The following is a 21702-nucleotide window of genomic DNA, read 5'->3' on the forward strand; positions in this document are numbered from 1 at the left end:
TATGTTATAATAGGTGTTCAGTAAGTCTTTTTCCCGCCAAAAGAAAAATGAGTGATTATTTTTTGACAAAGACCAAATATTACCACAGCTGGATAAAAAGTTGAGCAATCAAATGTGTGAACTGTAGTCTTTTTTTTTTTTTTTTGAGAGAGAATTCTTGCACTATTGCCTGGGCTGAAGTGCAGTGGCACTCTCTCGGCTCACTCCAACCTCTGCCTCCCAAGTTCAAGTGATTCTCCTGCCTCAGCCTCCCGAGTAGCTGGGATTACAGGCACGTATCACTACGCCTGGCTAATTTTTTGTATTTTTAGTAGAGACACTGTTTCACTATATTGGCCAGGCTGGTCTCAAGCTCCTGACCTTGTGATCCACCTACCTCGACCTCCCAAAGTGCTAGGATTACAGGCGTGAGCCACTGCGCCTGACCCGAATTGTAGTGTTTATAAAGATTAATAATTTAAACAAAGTGTTAAATTCTGAAATTGTATTTTATGAATATATGAGAATTTAGGGCATTAGGCTTATTCCAAGCGCTTTAATTCATGTCTCTATGTAGATAATACTGTCAACCCATTAGGCATATGATCGTATGCATAGCTGGTTCAGTTTTTACCTTTTTTTTTTTTTTTTTTTTTTTTGCTATTTGGCTATTAATAAGCTTTTTGTCTTTATAAAACTAGTATCAAGCATCTCTAGTTTCTAATTATTCAGGACAAGTTAAAGTAGCTTAATACTCCTGTTTCTTTTCCCATTTAATGTAGTGTTTTAAGTGCTTAAAGTAGGGGAGAGAAAAGGAGAGTATTTAAGGAATTTAAGATCTTGAAGTGGAAAAGACCTAGAAGAGTCATAACTGCTGAGTCTTAGAAAGAAAATGAAATGGAGTATCTGCATGCAATTTCCTTAAGGTACAAATGAACACCACTATCTTCTCTCAGGAAGAAGGAACAACTTTTCAGGATTATTTTCTTCTTAAATTCTTTTTTTTTTTTTTTGGCAGAGTCTCACTCTGTCGCCCAGGCTGGAGTGCAGTGGCGTGATCTTGGCTCACTGCTGCAAACTCTCCCTCCTGGGTTCAAGCGATTGTCCCACCTCAGTCTCCTGAGTAGCTGGGATTACAGGCGCACGCCACCACATCTGGCTAATTTTTGTATTTTTAGTAGAAAGGGGGTTTCACCATGTTGACCAGGCTGGTCTTGAACTCCTGACCTCAAGTGATCCACCCACCTCCGCCTCCCAAAGTGCTGGGATTACAGGCATCAGCCACTGCTCCCGGCCCCTTCTTAAATTCTTCTAAGAATATTTACTTTGTTTAAAAACTGGATTAATCTTTTCAAATATTAGAGACTGTTAGGGTAAACTAATATCCTAGTCTGATACTTTTTTTTTCTTTTTCCATAAGTTATTGATATACAGGTGGTATTTGATTACATGAGTAAGTTCTTTAGTGGTGATTTGTCACATTTTGGTCCACCCATCACCCGAGCAGTATACACTGCACCATATTTGTAGTCTTTTATCCCTCACCCCCCTCCCACTCTTTCCTGCAAGTTCCCCAAAGTCCATTGTATCATTCTTATGCCTTTGCAACCTCACAGCTTAGCTCCCACATATCAGTGAGAACATACAATATTTGGTTTTCCATTCGTGAGTTACGTCACTTGGAATGATAGTCTCCAGTCTCATCCAGGTCACTGCAAATGCTGTTAATTCATTCCTTTTTAGGGCTGAAAAGTGTTCCACTGTGTGTGCGTGTGTGTGTGTGTGTGTATACACTCTTTATCCACTCATTGATTGTTGGGCATTTGGGTTGGTTCCACGATTTTGCAATTGTGAATTGTGCTGCTATAAACATGCGTGTGCAAGTATCTTCTTCAAATAATGAAAAAGATTATCTTTTCCTCTGGGTAGGTACCCAGTAGTGGGATTGTTGGATCAAATGGTAGTTCTACTTTTAGTTCTTTAAGGAATCTCCACACTGTTTTTCATAGTGGCTGTATTGGTTTACATTCCCACTAGCAGTGTAGAAGTGTCCCCTGATCACCACATCCACGCCAACATCTATTATTTTTTAATTTATTTTTTATTATGGCCATTCCTGCAGGAGCAAGACGGTATCACATTGTGGTTTTGATTTGCATTTCCTTGATCATTAGTGATGTTGAGTGTTTTTTCATACGTTCATTGGCCTTTTGTATTTCTTCTTTAGAGAATTTTCTACTTACGTTCTTTGCCCACTTTTTGATGGGATCGTTTGTTTTTTCTTACTGATTTGTTTGAGTTCATTGTTGATTCTGATTATTAGTCCTTTGTCAGATGTACAGATTGGGAAGATTTTCTCCCACTCTGTGTGTTTGTCTGTTTACTCTGCTGACTGTCCTTTTCTCTCTAGTTTAATTCAGTCCCAGCTATTTATCTTTGTTCTTACTGCATTTGGTTTTGGGTTCTTGGTCATGAAATCCTTGCCGAAGCCAATGTCTAGAAAGGTTTTTCCAGTGTTATCTTCAAGAGTTTTTCTAGTTTCAGGTCTTAGGTTTAAGTCCTTGATCCATCTTGAGTTGATTTTTATATTATGCGAGAGATGAGGATCCAGTTTCATTCTCTTACATGTGGCTAGCCAATTATTCTAGCACCGTTTGTTGAAAAGGTCGTCCTTTCCCCACTTTACTTTTTTGTTTGCTTTGTCAAAGATCAGTTGGCTGTAAGTATTTAGGTTTATTTCTGGGTTCCCTATTCTGTTCCGTTGGTCTGTGTGCCTATTTTTATACCAGTGTCATGCTGTTTTGGTGACTGTTGTCTTATAGTTTGAAATCAGGTAGCGTGATGTCTCCAGATTTGTTCTTTTTGCTTAGTTTACTTTGGCTTTGTGGGCTCTTCTTTGGTTTCATGTGGATTTTAGAATTGTTTTTTGTAATTCTGTGAAGAATGATGCTGATGTTTTGATAGGGATTGCATTGAATTTGTAGATTGCTTTTGGCAGTATGGTCATTTTCAAAATATTGATGTTACCCATCCATGTGCATGGAATGTGTGTTTCCATTTGTTTGTGTGATCTGTGATTTCTTTCAGCAGTGTTTTGTAGTTTTCCTTGTAGAGGTCTTTCAACTCCTTGGTTAGGTATATTCCTAAGTATTTTTTTTTTTTTTTGCAACTGTTGTAAAAGGAGTTGAGTTCTTGATTTGATTCTCTGCTTGGTTGCTATTGGTGTATTGAAGAGCTACTGATTTGTGTACATTAATCTAGTATCTGGAAACTTGGCTGAATTCCTTTGTCAGTTCTAGGAGCTTGATAAAATTAATTTTGTGTGTATATACATGCAATTTCAGAAATTTCCACATGATGGCAGAAGATACTTATGTCTGAGAAGGCGTAACCAAATGAAAACTTTACATTTAAATTTTATCTGAAGTAGTATTTGTCTTTTTACATTCTAACTAGTGCATTTCATATTTGAATTGTCTGATATAGATTTGTTGCCACTTTAAATATTTTATATATGTTTTAACTAATTTTAAAAGGGAGTAAATATTTTTTCTTTTTCTTTTTTTTTTTTTTTTGAGACGGAGTCTCGCGCTGTGTCACCCAGGCTGGAGTGCAGTGGCGCGTTCTCGGCTCACTGCAAGCTCCGCCTCCCAGGTTCAGGCCATTCTCCTGCCTCAGCCTCCGAGTAGCTGGGACTACAGGCGCCCGCCACCACGCCCGGCTAGTTTTTTTGTATTTTTAGTAGAGACGGGGTTTCACCATGTTAGCCAGGATGGTCTCGATCTCCTGACCTCGTGATCCGCCCGCCTCGGCCTCCCAAAGTGCTGGGATTACAGGCTTGAGCCACCGCGCCCGGCCGGGAGTAAATATTTTTTCTACTATATACAATGTTAATCCATTTTTGAAAGCTTCGTGGATAATCACTGAATAGTGTTTAAATGATTGGTTTGGTAAAAGTCATTTTTCTTAGTAAGTTTAGGGGATATTGAAGGCATTTATTTACCAGTTATAGATGAATATATGAAACCCAACATGTGAAATTTTATTTGACTTTATTTTAGAAATTAAGGAATTGGTTCAACATACGTTCTCTTGTGTTAACTTACCTAGAATTTTGAATGACCACAAAATGGTCTCATTACCATTTTGAATCTTGCTTCCTTTCCCTGTCGCTGTCAAGTGTTCTCTTAAATTTTCTTTGTCTTAATTGAAGAAATTATTTCATTCAATAAATGTTTATTAAATGCCTTCCATGTTTCAGATCCTGCTCTGTAGCCTGATGATTCGTAGTAGTTCAAAACCCCAACAGAGAGAGAATCTTTGTTTTCGGGATTTCCCAATCTTGGAAGGCAGATAGCCATCAAGCACATGACTGTTTTTAAGTAAATTTTTGTGGTTCTTACTACAACAAAATATATTTATAATAAAAATTTTAAGGAAAATGCAGCTTTATAGTTTTCAGATTAATTGTGAAATTATGAATTATATCATTGATGACCTGGAAAAGATAAAAGTAGAGATTTAGAAATTTTGTGAAAACTTAAGTAGGCCTTTTTTTTTTTTTAATTTATTTTTTTCCTCTACTTTCGAACACTAGATGCCAAATAATTTAGTTTAAAAAGCAAAGAGATAACATGACATTTTTTATTTTTGGCCAGTAATAGTCTGGCCTTTTTAAATGTGCTGATGTTTTGTCCTGTCTATTATTAGTTTGGTTGTATAATTTGTTGTCAAAACTGGGACACTTCTGAGAGTAAAAGAAGCACTAAAATCATATACATACATTTTTGAAATGTGTATTTATTGACATATAAATTATATTATGTTGTTAGAATTATGAAAAGTTCTTTATAACTTCTCAAAATTTTTCAAAATATAAAACATTTGTATACTTCAAGGCAAAACACTTTTTATTGTGATTGTATGAATGTTACAAAAAGAACATAAAGAAAATAATTGTTCTTGAGACATATTTATGTACTTTCTATCTGTTCCTGTCTATAATACAGTGTCACTTTTTTTCTTTGAAGAATATAGATTTTGCAATTTGGTTTTAGCTAATTGTTTTTAATTGCCTGATATCTTTTTGAAGTTACATTTTATGATTAACAGAGAAAACTATTCTGCTATAGATACTGGGATACCAAAGAAACTTAGGGCAAATGTTGCCCAATGAAGGATATTCTCAAAACAATTTTTTTTTGCGTTTAAGTTATAAATATTTAAACCCAAAGATTTTAATAGGTACCTTTTTGTTTTTTTGAGACGGAGTCTCACTCTGTCGCCCAGGCCAAAGTACAGAGGCGTGATCTGGGCTCACTGCAAACTCCACCTCCCGGGTTCACGCCATTCTCACACCTGGCTAATGTTTTATATTTTTAGCAGAAACGGGGTTTCACTGTGTTAGCCAGGATGGTCTTGATCTCTTGACCTCGTGATCTGCCCACCTCGGCCTCCCAAAAGTGCTCGGATTACAGGCATGAGCCACCACGCCCAGCCAATAGGTACTCTTTTTGTGTCCATTTAGATTAGTTTTCTTTGACAGATATTTCTGTAAGATAAAACTTGTCAGATAAATTATCTGTACTTAGGATTATTGTAAACGTTTTGCCAAATTCACATGCTTCAAAATCATAGGCCTTTTAAATTTTCTTCTATTTGGGTATGAATATAAGTATATGCAGTTATAACTACGAGTTCCTTCCAAAGATTGTTTTCTGAAGTTGAGATAGAGACACAGTTATAGAATTTCAAAATTAGATCTTGTACATTATTTGTGCTCTCATAATTCATTGTTTCTTCTTTTAGTAAATTTATCTTCTAGTTATAAGCTTTGTTGTTTTTTTTTTAGATGGAATCTTGCTCTGTCACCCAGGCTGGAGTGCAGTAGCGTGATCTTGGCTCACTGCAAGCTCCGCCTCCCAGGTTCACACCATTCTCCTGCCTCAGCCTCCCGAGTAGCTGGGACTACAGGTGCCTGCCACTGCGCCCTGCTAATTTCTTGTATTTTTAGTAGAGACCGGGTTTCACCGTGTTAGCCAGGGTGGTCTCAAACTCCTGACCCTCGTGATCCATCCAGCTCGGCCTCCCAAAGTCCTGAGATTACAGGCGTGAGCCAGTGCGCCCGGCCTAAGCTTTATTTTCAAAAATACTTTGTTAAAAGCTTAAGCTTTTTGTTTCTTTATTTGTCCAGTACTTTGATTAAATAATTCCTACTGATTTGAACAAAATGCAACCAAAATCTAGGTAACTAGTTTATAAGAAATTTCAGCATCATTGTAGGATACTTAGGTTGATTTACAAGTTAGTTCTGAAAAGGCTCTAGTATTTCTAAAATCTATGTGATAGGCAGCCCAAAAGGAAAGCTTATGCTGCCATAGGGAAGTGCTTGTGCTCAATAGCAATCTTGTCACAAAAATTTTATATATTACTCTTACTGTATAAATACAGATTTTTAGCCAAGTGTCAATTTGACAGCAGATTCTGTTTCGATTATTAGAATGTCACAGTTTGGGCATGGTTATAAATTGTGTACGCACCAATAATTGCGTGTACATTCCTCTCAAAGACTCTAATAAGAACATTGTTTCTTACCTTAGCACTCTGTTCCACCAAAATGTGTTATCACTGTAAAAAATAATCTTATCTTCAGTGGTGAACTATTTATTTATTTATTTATTCTATTTTTATGTGTTTTGAGACAGAGTCTTGCTGTGCCTCCCAGACTGGAGTGCAGGCTCATGGCAACCTCTCTTACTCCCAGGTTCAAGCAATTCTCGTACTCAGCCTCCCAAGTAGCTGGGATTAGAGGCGCATGCCACCATGCCTAGATAATTTTTGTAGAGATGGGGTGTAACCATGTTGTCAAGCTGGTCCCAAATTCTGGACCCCAGGTGATCCACCCACCTCAGCCTCTTCAAAGTGCTGGGATTACAGATGTGAGCCACTGCTGAACTTTTTAAAAACTGAATTTACAATAACATTCATGATAACATCAGATGTTTCACCTTTAAAAATGAATTTCCAGCCGGGCACAGTGGCTTGCAACTATAATCCCAGCACTTTGGGAGGCTGAAGCCGGAGGACCACTTGAAGCCAGGAGATGGAGACCAGTCTGGGCAACAAAGTGAGAGACCTTGTCTCTACAACAGTGTTTTAAAAATTAGCCAGGCATGACGCCTCATGCCTGTAGGCCCAGCTGCCCAGGATGCCGAGGCTGGAGGATTGCTTGAGCCCAGGAGTTTGAGGCTGCAGCCAGCTATGATTGCCCTACTGTACTCCAGCCTGGGTGAAAGAGCATGACCCTGACTCTTAAAAAAAAAACAAAAAACAAATAGTCACCAATAGTTTTACTTTGACTCCATGAATTTGATAAAGAATTCAGCCTGTTCCTAGATTTAATTTAACTGGTTTTTCCATTTGAAGCTTCTAGTATCACTGATACAAAGCTAACAGTATTCAACGTTTTGCAAAGTAGTTCTTTTGTTAACAGTCTAACAACTATTGCTTTACTTTTTATATGTGCATAAGATAACCTAGAATGAAAATGAGTGAAATTAAGTTAGATGATTAGTGATTTGATCTAAATGAAAAAATTGTGCTTCTCAGTGTAATATGTAAATACATGTTATCTGTAGCTATACCTGTTGTCTCCATGTACAGTAATTTAAAAAGTAGATTCTGATGCACAATCAGTAGATTTGTGTCTTTTTTTTTTTTTTTTTTTTTTTTCCTGAAACAGGGTCTCACTCTGTCTCCCAGGCTACAGTGCAGTAGCATGATTTTGGCTCACTGCAGCCTTGACTTCCCAGGCCGAACTAATCCTCCCACCTGCGTCTCCTGAGTAGCTGGGACTACAGGCGTGTGCCATCACACCTGGCTATTTTTTTTCTATTTTTTTTGTAGAGACAGGGGTCTCACTATGTTACCCAGGCTTTGGTCTCGAACTCCTGGGCTCAAGCGATTCTTCCACTTTGTCTACCCAAAGTGCTGGGATTACAGGTGTGAGCCACCGTGCCTGGCTGATTGGTGTCTTTTGATTTACATTTAGTCAGTGAGATTGCAGTAGTCTCCATGTTACATGTTTATTATCAACTGGTTTTGAGAAATGAAAAAATTTCAGTTTTTCACTCAAGATAACACTTTTTTTTAAAAGCTTACTGGTGCCAGAAGGGTTCGTTGCAAAATAAAAAGCATTGCCAAACAATAAATAGTTGCAGATTTGTACTATATACTAAATGGCAAAACCACTGTAGTAGAAGCAAACTGCACGTGTATGCCTTGGAGATATTGTGGTAAAAAGCGAATATTGCAATAAAATGAGTCGTGTGGATTTTTTGGTTTCCCAGTGCATATAAAAGTTATGTTTACACTATTATCTTCTAAGTGTATCATAGCATTATGTCTTAAAATACAATATACATGCCTTAATTTAAAAATATTGCTCAAAATGCTAATGATTGTCAGCAAGTCATAATATTTTTACTGATCAAGAATCTTGCCTCAGTGTTGATGGCTGCTGAATGATGAGGGGGTTGGTTGCTGAAGTTTAGGGGTAGCTGTGGCAATTTGTTAAAATAAGAGCACAATAAAGTGTGCTGCATTAATCAACACTCTCAGGAAAGATTTATCTGTAGTATGCATTGCTGTTTGATGCCTTTTTATGCACAGTAGTCATTTTTTTCAAAATTGAAGTCTGTCCCCTCAAGTCCTGTTGCTGCTTTATCAATTAAGTTTATGTAATATTCTAAATCCTCTGTTGTCATTTCAACACTGTTCATGGCATCCTTGCCAGGAGTAAATTCCATTTCAAGAAATCACTTTCTTTGCTCATCCATAAGAGAGAACTCATCCATCCAGCTTTTATAATGAGATTACAGCAAGTCAGTCACATCTTCAGGTTTCATTTCTGAACTAGAGTTCTCTTACTGTTTCCACCACATCTGCAGTTACTTACTCCACTGAATTCTCAAGCTTTCCAGTCATCCATGAGGGTTAGAATCAGCTTCTTCCAAACTCCTGTTAATGTTAATATTTTGACTTGCTCCCGTGAGTCACAAAAGCTGTTAATCGCATCTAGAATGGTGAATCCTTTCCAGGAGTTATTCAATTTACTTTGTCCAGATCCATCAGAGGAATCACTGTCTATGGCAGCTATAGTCTTTCCAATTTTTTTTTTTTTTTTTTTTTTCTGAGACGGAGTTTCGCTCTGACACCCAGGCTGGAGTGCAGTGGCGGGATCTCGGCTCACTGCAAGCTCCACCTCCCAGGTTCAGGCCATTCTCCTGCCTCAGCCTCTGAGTAGCTGGAACTACAGGAGGCCACCACCATGCCCGGCTAATTTTTTTTTTGTATTTTTAGTGGAGATGGGGTTTCACTGTGTTAGCCATGATGGTCTTAATCTCCTGACTTCGTGATCCACCCATCTCGGCCTCCCAAAGTGCTGGGTTTACAGGCGTGAGCCACCGCCCCCGGCCTCAAATTGTATTTTTATTTTATTTTATTTTTTTATTTTTTGTTTTTGTACAAGATTTTATTAAAGGTCTTTACAGAGCAACATCCAGATTCCAGAATACAGCTGCCAAGGAGACCCTGTTATGCTGTGGGGACTGACTGGGGCACGGCAGGTGGCTCTGTCTTCCCACCCTTCTATTCTGAGATGGGAGTGGTGGGCAGTATCTCATCTTTGGCTTCCAGGATGCTCCCTTGGTCAGGCAGGGGCTTCTTAGGGCCAGTCTTACCAGTTGGGTCCCAGGGCAGCATGATCTTCACCTTGATGTCCAGCACACCCTGTCTGAGCAACACATGGCGCACAGCAGCATCAATGTAGTAGTTAACAGGGTCTCCCCTGTGGATCATCAGGCCATGCACAAATTCATGGATTTAGCCCTCTGTCCTCGGAGTTTCCCAGACACCATGACCTCGCAGCCTTTGGCCCCACTCTCCATGATGAACTGCAGCACACCATAGCACGCCCTCCGCACAGCAAGCCCTCCTAGGAGTTTGTAACGCAGAGACTCTGCCTGGGCAATGGCACACAGACCTCTAGTGGCCACCTTTTCAGCATAAAGCTCTACACTGCCCTCTGGAAAGCCAAACCTTTTCTGAACTACAGCAATCAGTTCCGGAATCCGTGTACTCTTCTCTCCAAGAACATTCTGTGTTCTGGTGGCTAAGATAATGATTTCTGTCCTGGTTGGTGTAACTCACACCTCAACTCCAGAGTAGCATTCTTCAGCCAGCTCCCAAGTAAGAAACTCATTCAGTTCAGCTTTGAAGATGCCATCAGTGACAAACTTCCCCTTCTTGGAAATTTGCACAGCCATCTTGCCGCCGCGCTCTGCCGAAAGGAAAGCCAAAATGTATTTTTAAAATGAGACTTGAAAGTCAAAATTACTTCTTGATCCATGGGGCTGCATAATGGATGTTGTGTTAGTAGGCATGAAAACATTATTAATCTCCTTGTATAGCTCCATCAGAGCTCTTGGGTGACCAGGTGCATTTTCAGTGAGCAGTAATATTTTGAAAGGAATCCTTTTTTCTTTTTTTTTTTCGAGAAGGAGTCTCTCTCTGTCCCCTAGGCTGGAGTGCAGTGGCGCGATCTCGGCTCACTGTAAGCTCTGCCTCCTGGGTTCACACCATTCTCCTGCCTCAGCCTGCCGAGTAAGTGGGACTACAGGCGCCTGCCACCACACCTGGCTAATTTTTTGTATTTTTAGTAGAGACGGGTTTCACCATGTTAGCCAGGATGGTCTCGATATCCTGACCTCATGATCTGCCCACTGTGGCCTCCCAAAGTGGTGGGATTACAGGCGTGAGCCACCACACCCAGCCTAGGAATCTTTTTTTCTGAGCAGTAGTCTGAATAGTGGGGTTACAATATTCAGTAGCTGGAACTACAGACATGCACCACCGAGCCTGGCTGTCTGTTGTTTGTTTAAGACTTAATATTTTAAGATTAGTTCATGGCAAAATTAAGAGGAAAGCACAGAGATTTTCCATACACCTTCTGCCCCAACATATGCATAGCCTCTCCCATTATTAGCATCCCCCACTGGAGTAGTACATTTTTTACAATAGATGAACAAACTGTAGGGGTGACGGAAACTTTTACTGCACCCTCTGAAGTTTCTGTAGTTGAATCTGTGATAAACTGAAAGCAGACAGATTAATAGGAGAAAGGCATACAGGTTTATTATGTGCATATACACAAGAGTCTCACAAAATAAAAGACTCAGGCCAGATGATTGGAATTTTTATAGTATCTGTAGCTGCAGAAAGAAAGAGGGGCTTGGGACTTCTAGGGAGTAGAGGTGAGGACAGACAGCTTTGGGAGGATGAGAGGAAGAAATCTAGTGAACAAAGGTTGTCTTGTTTTGTAGATTAAAATATCTTGGGGAGCAGCCCTCCAAAGAATGGGTAAAGCTTCTCTGGGTGAGGTTGTTAACCTTTAGTCTCTTTTTCCTGTGGTACGGTCTTTCCACATCCATCTTTAAGCAGATTAGGGGTCCTCAGAGAAAACCAGCTTGCATCCGCTGGTTCCCTGCTGTTCCCCAGTCAGGATACCAAAGAGCCTTACTTTGGGGTGTCATTTTCTGAGCCCTCACACTACATTGACACATTAAGATCACCCAGAGTTCATCGTTTACATGTAGGGTTTACTCTTGTTTTCTTACTTTCTATGAGTTTAGACAAATGTGTAATGACATGTATCCATCTTTATGGTAGTATACAGTATATTTTCACTGCCCTAAAAATTCTCTCTGCCCTGCTGGTTCATCCCCCTCACCAATCTCTGATAACCCACAACTGTAACCCCCAATGGGTTCTACTTGCCTTCTGCCAGAGGAAGCCAATTTATCAAGACAGGGGAATTTTTTATGGAGAAACTGTTTAATACATATAGAGCCAATTAAATGGGAGACTGGAGTTTTACTATTACATCAGCCTCACTGAAAATTTGGAAGCTAGGATTTTTAAAAGATAGTTTTCAGGCATGGACTAGGGAATGGGGAATGCTGATTTGGTTAAGTTAGGGATGAAATCATAGGGAGTTGAATCTATCCTCTTGCATGGAGTCAGTTCCTGGGTGGGAGGTCACAAGACCAGATGTCCCAGTTTATGGGTCTGGCCAGTGGATCTGTTAGAATGCAGGGTCTGAAAAATATGTCAAACATCAGTCTTACATTTTACAGTAGTAATGTTATCCATTGGAGCAATTGAGGAGGTTAGGAAGTTTATGGCCTCTGCGTGACTTCTGAGCCATTATTTTATTTGTTTGTTTGTTTGTTTATTTATTTATTTTGAGATGAAGTCTTGCTCTGTCACCCAGGCTGCGATGCAATGGCACAGTATCAGGTCACTGCAACCCCTGTCTCCCAGGTTCAAGCAATCCTCGTGCCTCAGCCTCCTGAGTAGCTGGGACTACAGATGTGTGCCACAATGCCCAGCAAATTTTTGTAGGCATTTTGGTTTAGTAGAGACAGGGTTTTGCCATGTTGGGCAGTCTTGAACTCCTGACCTCAAGCGATCTGCCCACAGTGGCCTCCCAAAGTGCTGGGATTACAGGCATGAACCACTGCTTCTGGCCCTGAGCCATTATTGCTAATTTTGTGGCAAATTTGTTACTTTTACAAAGGTGGTCTAGTCTCCAAGCAAGGAGGATGTTTGTTTTGGGGAGGGACTGTTATTGTCTTTGTTTCAAAGTTAAAGTGTAAATTCCTCCCAAAGTTAGCTAGACCTACTACACCCAGGAACAAACAAGGGCAGTTTGGGGGTTAAAGGCAAGATGGAGTTGGTTAGGTCATGTCTCTTTCACTGTCATAATTTTCTTTCTTATAATTTTTGCAAAGGTGGTTTCTCCACTGATCTGTGTACTCTTGCCCTAGTTTTGCCTTTTCTGGCATGTTACATGTTGGAATCATACAGAATGTAGCCTTTTCAAATTGGCTTCTTGGCTGCTTTTATTTGGTAATATGCATTTAAGTTTCCTACAAGTCTTTTCATGGCTTGATCATTTCTTTTTAGCTCTGATTAATATTTCATTGTCTGGATGTACTACAGTTTGTCCATCTACCTACTGGAGGATATCCTGGTTGCTTCCAAGTTTTGTCAATTATGAATGAAGCTTCAGTAAACATCTGTTTGCAGGTTTTTGAGTATACATAATTTTTCAACTTCTTTGGATAAATACCAAGGAATGCAGTTGCTGGATCATATTGTTATGCCCAGACTGTTTGTTCCCCAAAGAAGACCACCAGAGTCCAGAGTCAAAGCCAAGCGGCAAGGATCTTTACTGCAAGTTCGAACTTGGTCCCTCCTTTACACAGTATACAAGAGGGCCTCGAACAATGCGAGCGTCTGCTTTTTATAGCCCGAAAGTTGCAGGGGAACAAAGAAATTCTTTTGGCTCCCGCGCTTTCAGTAGCCTTGAACGGCTGTCTCCTTATCGGAGACTTTCCAGGTGGTGTTTATACTGGGCTCAGGGAGTTTGAGAGATATATGGTGGTGGGATGGGAGGATGGGATGTGTCTGTGCTAGGCTCAGGGAGTTTTGAGCCCGGGGCTGAGGAATGTGCCCAGCTCCTTTCATTCCCCCCTTCTTTTCGGATATCTTTAGAGCCAATCTTGGGTCTTATAAGTCTGATTCTGTTTCAGCGTTTACAGGTTGGTATTGGGCTCTGAGGACCATGAGTTGTACGGTGTCAAATCTATCTCTAATAAATTGTAAAATTCTGTTAACACAAGGTCCTACGGTAAGCAGAAATAGTAGACTTAGCAGGGGTCCAAGGAAGGGGGCTAACAGAGAAAACATAGAGGAATTCCACCATTGGTCTGCAGCTGAAGCAAACTGCCGTGTTTTTACTTCAGTGCTTAACTTGTGTAACTGTTGGACCCGGTCCTCTACAAGTCCTGATTCATTTATGTAGAAACAACCGTCTTCTTTTAGAAATATACACGTACCACCTTTTTCTGCAGTGAGTAGGTCTAGGGCTCTCCGGTTCTGCAAGGTTACCTGAGCTAGGGACGTGAGCTGCCGCTGAAGGGAGGCAAGGGACTCAGCCGACTCCTCCATAGCAACGGCAAATTGTTGGTACAACTTGTTACTTTCTATGAGGGTGTGACCTAGGGCTCCCCCCGCCAGTCCGGCCGCAATGAGGGATGCGGTGAGGGAGATTCCTGCAATGAGGGGGAGAAATATGGCTCGTGCAGGTCTTGGTCTAGGGTCTGGGTGAATAACAGCACTAGTCCAGTTACCGGTATATCCTAGGAACTCGCCAGCAGTTAGTAGAGTCAACCGGGGAACTAATGTGACAGGGAGACACAGCAGGTTGTTAACAGAGGGACTAGGTAGGTTTTTAGATAAGGTTCCATTACACCAGAAGAATATGCCTGATGGAGCCCTTAAGGTGATATTAGGGGGCGTTGCAGTGATGCTACAGAGGCTGGAATTGGTTCCTGAGAAACAGTAGGGAAACTTCTCCTGACTGGGGTTTAGGTATAGGGGCACGTTCAGGATAGGAGCATACGAGAGGTTTCAGAGGTTGTTAGCTTGGGCAAAGGTAGAGGACCCCCATGGCAGAGGGACAGCAGTTAGCAGTGGACGTCCTAGAGTGGCGCACAGAAAGCAGCCAGACAGGCTATGAAGTCCTGTAAGGTTAGCAAGTTCTAGTCCTTCTTGTAATAACTTTAACCAGGAGAAAGGACGTAAGTCTTGTGTTAGTCTGTTTTCCTGTCGTTGGATATTCCCGTGGACCAGTGGCAGTACTTGCACTAGGCCTCGCCACAGATAGAGGTGACTGCTAGGCCATGTGGAGGAGGGGGAGTAGTATACAGCCCCATGTTGAGGCGTGGTCCAGCGGGAGTTCCAGGGGTCTCTGACTATCCATGTATATGAAAAGTCTCCATCCCGTCTACGATGGAAGGGCCACTTAGGGTCTAACTGTTTTCTCTCTCCCCAGTAACGGGGTCTATGGATGTTACAATAGTTATAAGGACAGCCGGCATTTTGGTGCCACCAATAGTGTTTACAATTATATTTAGTCTGATCAAACTCAAAGCATATTGTTGCTGTCATAGGTTTGGCTATTTGGAAACCAGTAAAATTTAGTAGAATTGGGCTGTTGCACCCTGAGGAAGGGCAATCAGCACTGGCCAATAATTTTCCGGGCTTATGAGGTTGCCCAGGGTGGGTTCGGTTTTCATAAAGCCAGAATCTCCAGACAAAGGGATTATGAGCTGGTTTTGTGATTTCCCTAGCGGCCACTAGGGCGACTAACATTAGGGTTAGACTACCTAACTGCATGTTTGCAGTGAGCTATGCTGCCGGCGCAGGGTGAGTTTTAAGGGGTTGTTCCTAGCTCTGTCCACAGTCCACGCGTCCGGTGCTTCAGCCGCCGCCGTGATTGGTCCCAGAAGGTCGGAGGTTGGGTCCACTGGCTTGACGTGGGTGTAGTGGATCCACGACGCGATGCCTTCCACCTTTAGGGCGGTGGGTGTGGTTAGGAGTACCTGGAGTGGTCCTTTCCACCTGGGTTCTAGGGTCTCTTGTCGGTGTCGCTTGACCAGGACCCAGTCTCCCGGCTGGTACAGATGGGGTGTCGGCGGGGGACCGGTCTCATATAGTTCCTTCAGCTTGGGCCAGATTTCTTGATGAATTTTCTGCAAGGCTTGTAGGGAAAATAAGAGTTCAGAGACATTTTCTGTTTCAGACTTGAGCAGATCATCTTTTAGGCTGGGAACTAAGGGTGGGGGTCTGCCATACATAATTTCATAAGGGGTAAGGCCCAGTCTGTAAGGGGTATTACGGGCCTGGAACAGAGCGTAGGGGAGAAGGACCACCCAATTAGCGCCAGTCTCTATAGTTAATTTAGTTAAGGTCTCCTTTAAGGTCCGATTCATCCTCTCTACCTGTCCTGAACTCTGGGTCCTGTAAGCGCAATGTAGTTTCCAATTTGCCCCAAGGATGGAAGCCAAATCCTGACTTACCTTAGCGACGAAGGCCGGCCCATTATCTGACCCTATCTGGACGGGGAAGCCATACCTGGGGAGGATATCTTCCAGGATTTTCTTTGCTACAATCTGAGCAGTTTCCTTTTTGGTTGGGAATGCTTCAGTCCACCCTGAAAAAGTATCTACAAAGACAAGTAAGTACCGATACCCGTATTTTCCTGGCTTTATCTCAGTAAAATCTACTTCCCAGTAGATACCGGGCCTGGTTCCCCTGAGCCTTGTTCCCGTTGCAGCCTGGGATTGGGGGTAGGCGTTGTTAAGCTGGCAGACTTTGCAACTTGTCACAATGTTGCTGGCCGTCTCTGCTGTGTGTCTGAATTTGAGCTTAGAGCGTCTGATCAGGTCTATCATCCGCCGAGCACCCAGGTGGGTGGTTCGGTGGATGTGTTCTAACACTTGTTGTCCTAATTTTTCTGGTAGGATGGTTTGGTCATTAGTATCAGTCCACCACCCATTCTGGATCTGCTTCAGGGGAAGCTTGTCAATCCACTGGAGATCTTGTTCTGAATAATCAGGGAAATATGGCAAGTCCCGGGGGCCCGGGTCAGGGAGCTGGAGTGCAAGGAGTTGGCTGGGAGCCTTCGCCACATTTCTTGCAGTTTGGTCTGCCAGAAAGTTGCCTTGAGCAGTTGGAGTAGTTAGTTTCTGATGCCCTGGGCAATGCACAATGGCTAACTTTTCGGCCTCCATAGGGCTGTTAGCAGGGCTAGGATCTCTTGCTTGTTTTTTATCTCTTTTCCTTCAACCGTCAGTAACCCTCTCTCCCTGTAAATGGCCCCATGTATATGCGCCATTGCAAAAGCATATCGGCTGTCTGTATATACCGTCAGCTTTTTCCCCGCCCCTAAGGTAATAGCTTGGGTGAGCGCTATCAGTTCGGCCTTCTGGGCCGATGTGCCCGGGGGCAGGGGTTCCGCCCAGATTACCTCAGTCTCTGAAGTCACTGCCGCTCCAGCGTACCTCTGGCCCTGATGCATGAAGCTGCTCCCATCAGTGAACCAGACGAGGTCGGCGTCAGGAAGTGGGCGGTCCTGCAGGTCTTCTCGAACTCCGTGCACCTGAGCTAGTATCTCGGTGCAGTCGTGGAGTGGGGCGTCCAGATCCGGGTTGGGCAGCAGCGAGGCAGGGTTTAAGGTCGTTGAGGGCAGGAAAGTTATCCTGAGAGGATTTAGTAGTAGTCCTTGGTAGTGGGTGAGCCGGGCGTTACTCATCCATCGATTAGGTGGCTGTTTGAGTACACCTTCGATGGCATGTGGAGTAACGACCCGCAATTCTTGCCCCATGACAAGTTTATCAGCATCTTGCACCATCAGAGCCATGGCTGCAATCATTCGGAGACAAGGGGGCCACCCGGCAGCCACTGGGTCTAACTTCTTTGACAGGTAGGCAACTGGCCTCCGCCAGGGGCCTAAGTTTTGAGTTATTACCGCCTTGGCGACACCCTTATTCTCATCTACGTATAAGTGGAAGGGCTTGGTAATATCAGGTAGTCCCAGTGCAGGAGACTAGGGCGGAGAGTAGGGCGGTTTTAATCTGTTGGAAAGCCGACTCGGCTTCGTCTGTCCACTTAAATGGCTGCTGCCCCCGTGTTGCCTGATATAAGGGTTTAGCCAGTTCTGCGAACCCAAGTATCCATAGTCTGCAAAACCCCGCCGACCCCAGGAATTCCCTCACTTGTCGGGTGGATTGCGGCCTGGGGATCTGCAGAACAGTTTGTTTCCGGGCGTCTGTTAACCAGCACTGCCCTTCTTTAAGCAGGTACCCTAGATATGTTACCTCTGGCTTACAGATTTGAGCTTTCTTTGCCGAGGCTCGGTACCCTAGATTTCCCAGAGCTTGTAAGAGACCTTTGGTCCCTTGGATGCAAGCTTCTTGGGTCTCAGCAGCAATTAGGAGGTCATCAACATACTGTAGTAAGGTTATTTCGGGGTGTTTGTGTCGATACTCACCCAGGTCTTCATGGAGGGCCTCATTGAACAGGGTAGGAGAGTTTTTGAATCCCTGCGGCAGTCTGGTCCATGTCAGTTGGCCACTTATGCCCCTATCAGGGTCATTCCACTCGAAGGCGAAGAGCTTTTGGCTCTGAGGGGCTAAAGGCAAACTGAAGAAAGCATCTTTCAAATCTAAAACAGTGTACCATTGATGTTTAGGGTTTAGGGTACTCAGGAGAGTATACGGGTTAGGCACAGTTGGATGTATGTCCACAACCCTCTTATTGATTTCTCTTAAGTCTTGTACAGGTCTGTATTCTCCACTATTAGGTTTTCGTACCGGCAACAATGGAGTATTCCAGGGTGAGTGACATGGGCGAAGGACCCCTTGGTCAAGGAGCTGGCGGATATGCGGGGCAATTCCTTTCTTGGCCTCTAGGGGCGTCGGATATTGGCGTACCCGCACGGGGTCTGCCCCAGGCTTAAGTTCAACAAATAAGGCAGGACGGTGTTTTGCTAGACCTAAGCCCCCCGTTTCCGCCCAAGCTTCTGGATATTGCTGGAGCCAGGTTGCTATGTCCTGGTCAGGGGCTGTTTGCTCCTGGTGGAGCCGGTACTCATCTTCTAGGGTTATAGTCAGGACGGACACGGGTCGATTGTGGGAGTTGGTCACGACCGGCCCCTCAGGGAGGAAATGGATCTGTGCTCCCATTTTAGTTAGCAGGTCTCTCCCCAATAGGGGACAGGGGCTCTCAGGGATGACCAGGAAAGAATGGGTTACATTCTTGGCTCCGAGGTTTACTGTTCTTTGTGTTGTCCATGGGTATTTCTTAACTCCTGTGGCCCCTTGTACCCACGAGGACTTGGAGGATAATTTCCCATTAGTTTTAACTAAGACTGAGTGCTGTGCTCCCGTATCGACCAAGAACTGGACTGGGGACCCCTCCACTTGCAAAGTTACCCTAGGTTCGGGGAGGGGGTCCGAACCCCATCTTCCCTAGTCTTCATCTTGAGTGACTAGTACGGGTGTAGACCTAGGGGGTCCCTGTCCTCGTTGTTTCTTTTTGGGGCAGTCTCTTACCCAGTGGCCAGCCTCCTTGCAGTAGGCACACTGGTCTTTTCTCAGATTATCATGCCTGGGGGGCCGCCTAGGTTGGGTGTACTCTGGCTGTAGATGCTCTTTCTGTACCACTGCTGCCAGGACCTTGGTCATTTTTTCAGTGGCCTTAAATTGCCTTTCCTCTGGAGTATCTCTGTTATTGTAAACCCGCTGGGCTATCTGAAGGAGGTCCTGAATCCGCTTTCCTTCCAAGTCTTCTAATTTCTGGAGTTTTCTTTTAATATCTGGGGCTGCCTGATTTACAGAAGACATTACAACAGCTGCCTGACTTCCTGGAGCCTCTGGATCTATGGGGGTATACTGTCTAAAAGCTTCCATTAATCTTTCTAAGTAGGTAGCTGGGCTCTCTGTCTTTCCCTGCAGAATAGAATATACTTTGGCCAAATTAGTGGGCTTGCGAGCAGCTGCCCGGAGACCTGCCATTAGAGTCTGGCGATAAAGGTGTAGCCGTCCCCTAACTTCTGCCGTGTTGTAGTCCCATGCCGGCCTGGTCAGAGGAAAGGTTGCGTTTATGAGGTCGGGGTTGGCAGTTGGTTGACCGTCATCCCCCGGGACCAGCTTTCTAGCTTCTACCTGTATTCTCTCTCGCTCTTCCATGGTAAACAAGATTCGGAGGAGCTGCTGACAGTCATCCCAAGTGGGCTGGTGGGTGAACATGACACTATCCAGTAAAGCCAGTAAATCTTTGGGGTTGTCTGAAAACCGAGCACTCTGCGTCTTCCAGTTTTATACAGATCACTGGTGGAGAATGGCCAGTACTGGAGCCTGGGGATTCCTGTGTCATCTGGGGGTCCTATTTCCCGAAGGGGTAAAGCCACCGTGGAGTCAGGCGGCTGGGGGGGGGCTAGTCCGCGAAGTGCGCCCTCGCGTCCGCCCCGCCGGCCCTTCAAAGTTACTTTCCCTTTCAGCGGGCCTGTGTGCGTCGGCCGCCTCCCGTCGGCCTGCTCCCTCCCGCGGCTCAGCCCGGGGGTGTGGGTCCGGGTGCGTCAGCCGCCTCCCGTCCGCCTGCTCCCTTCCGCGGCTCAGCCCGGGGGGTGGGTCCGTGTGCGTCGGCCGCCTCCCGTCCGCCTGCTCCTTCCCACAGCCCAGCCCGGGGGGCTGGGGCCTGGGGCCCGGAGGGGTACGGAGGGGGTTCTGCGAACAGTGGGTCCCCGCTGTCAGGTAGAACAGGATTGGGGGGCGCAGTTGGTTGCTTGGATTTTAGTGGTCGGGCAACCAGTGCCTTACAGGGTTCAGAGGCTAATTGGAAAGGGGACAGCCAAGGAGGCGGGTTTTCAACAAGGTCCTGCCATATGAGGATATATGGGATTTGATCTAAGTGGCCCGCACGCCCAGGTAGGAAAATCTTGGACTTTACCCTAGTGATGACAGCAAGTCGGAAGGTCCCTTCGGGTGGCCACCCCACATCAAAGGCAGGCCATTCGGAGCGACACAGAGTAATTAGCTTTCCTTTCCTGATTTCTATACCAAGATCATGGCCCCTTGCTCTAACTTCTTTGAAATTACTTGTAAGGAGAGATAGAGGAGTGCTCTGGGTATTACCCATCCTGTAATGATTTGTAGTCTCTTTCTGTAAAGGAATGTGGGTTAAAATCCCTGTAAAGGAAATCTGATCTGACTTATTAATGATATCTAGTCGCAGGCGCGCTTCGGCAGCCCGGGTCAGAGACGGTTGCTGCCCAAACCGATCGCAAGTGGGCACCGGAAGCCCGGGAACCGGGGCAGTTCAGATCGCAATTTAGATCAGAGGAGAGCCAGGGGACGTCTCCCACCGGTCTCCACTGGCCGTCCTATAGCGCGTCCGCCAGGACTGTGCCAGCTCCAGTTTCAGACCTCGCGAGTCACAGATTCAGATTCAGAACAGACACACAGACACAGACAGACAAACGGAGATGAGCCAGCTCACCTATCAGTAGATCGATCCTAGCAGATCCGTTGACCAGGGGTCTAGTGGGCTTGGGGAATCCCGGACGGGCCCCCAGGTGTTATGCCCAGACCGTTTGTTCCCCAGAGAAGACCACCAGAGTCCAGTGTCAAAGCCAAGCGGCAAGGATCTTTACTACAAGTTCGAACCTGGTCCCTCCATTCCACAGCATACAAGAGGGCCCCGAACAATGCGAGCATTTGCTTTTTATAGCCCGAGAGTTACAGGGGAACAAAGGAATTCTTTTGGTTCCCCTGCTTTCAGTAAAACCTTGAACGGCTGTCTCCTTATCGGAGACTTTCCAGGTGGTGTTTGTACTGGGCTCAGGAAGTTTGAGAGATATATGGCGATATGTAGTGGGATGGGAGGATGGGATGTGTTTGTACTGGGCTCAGGGAGTTTTGAGCCTGGGGCTGAGGAATGTGCCCAGCTCCTTTCAATCTGTGCATTTTAGGGGTCAGTTTAATTAAACTAGATAATATAAATTTAAATCTATTTAACTGACATATCAAACTGTAGCACATATAAATACCATACATCAAAAGCAAATACAGGGGTATAGGTGGAGTTTTCTTCAGTGCAGGGGAGTAGGAAAACTTCTGTTCTTCCCTCATATTATTTATTGCATGTATTCTACATGACCTAGACGGTATGTTACACAGTCATAAGGATGTTAAAGATAATCTATAAATATTAATAAAAAGAAATTCCTCTTTTTAAATTTTTTTATATATACCT

At 44.1% G+C, this 21702-nt stretch overlaps 1 protein-coding gene and 1 pseudogene across 2 annotated transcripts in view; one reads left to right on the top strand and one right to left on the bottom strand.

The window, feature by feature from the left end:
* Positions 1-21702, top strand: part of SDHAF3 (succinate dehydrogenase complex assembly factor 3) — a 72062-nt gene that overhangs the window by 20847 nt on the left and 29513 nt on the right. The window lies entirely within an intron of this gene.
* Positions 9496-10313, bottom strand: LOC101025588 (annotated as a pseudogene). Its single transcript, XR_004183214.1, has one exon. The product of XR_004183214.1 is annotated as a 40S ribosomal protein S3 pseudogene (transcript).

Source organism: Papio anubis, chromosome 4, assembly GCF_008728515.1.
Source record: "Papio anubis isolate 15944 chromosome 4, Panubis1.0, whole genome shotgun sequence".
In the NCBI taxonomy this organism is placed as follows: Eukaryota; Metazoa; Chordata; class Mammalia; order Primates; family Cercopithecidae; genus Papio; species Papio anubis.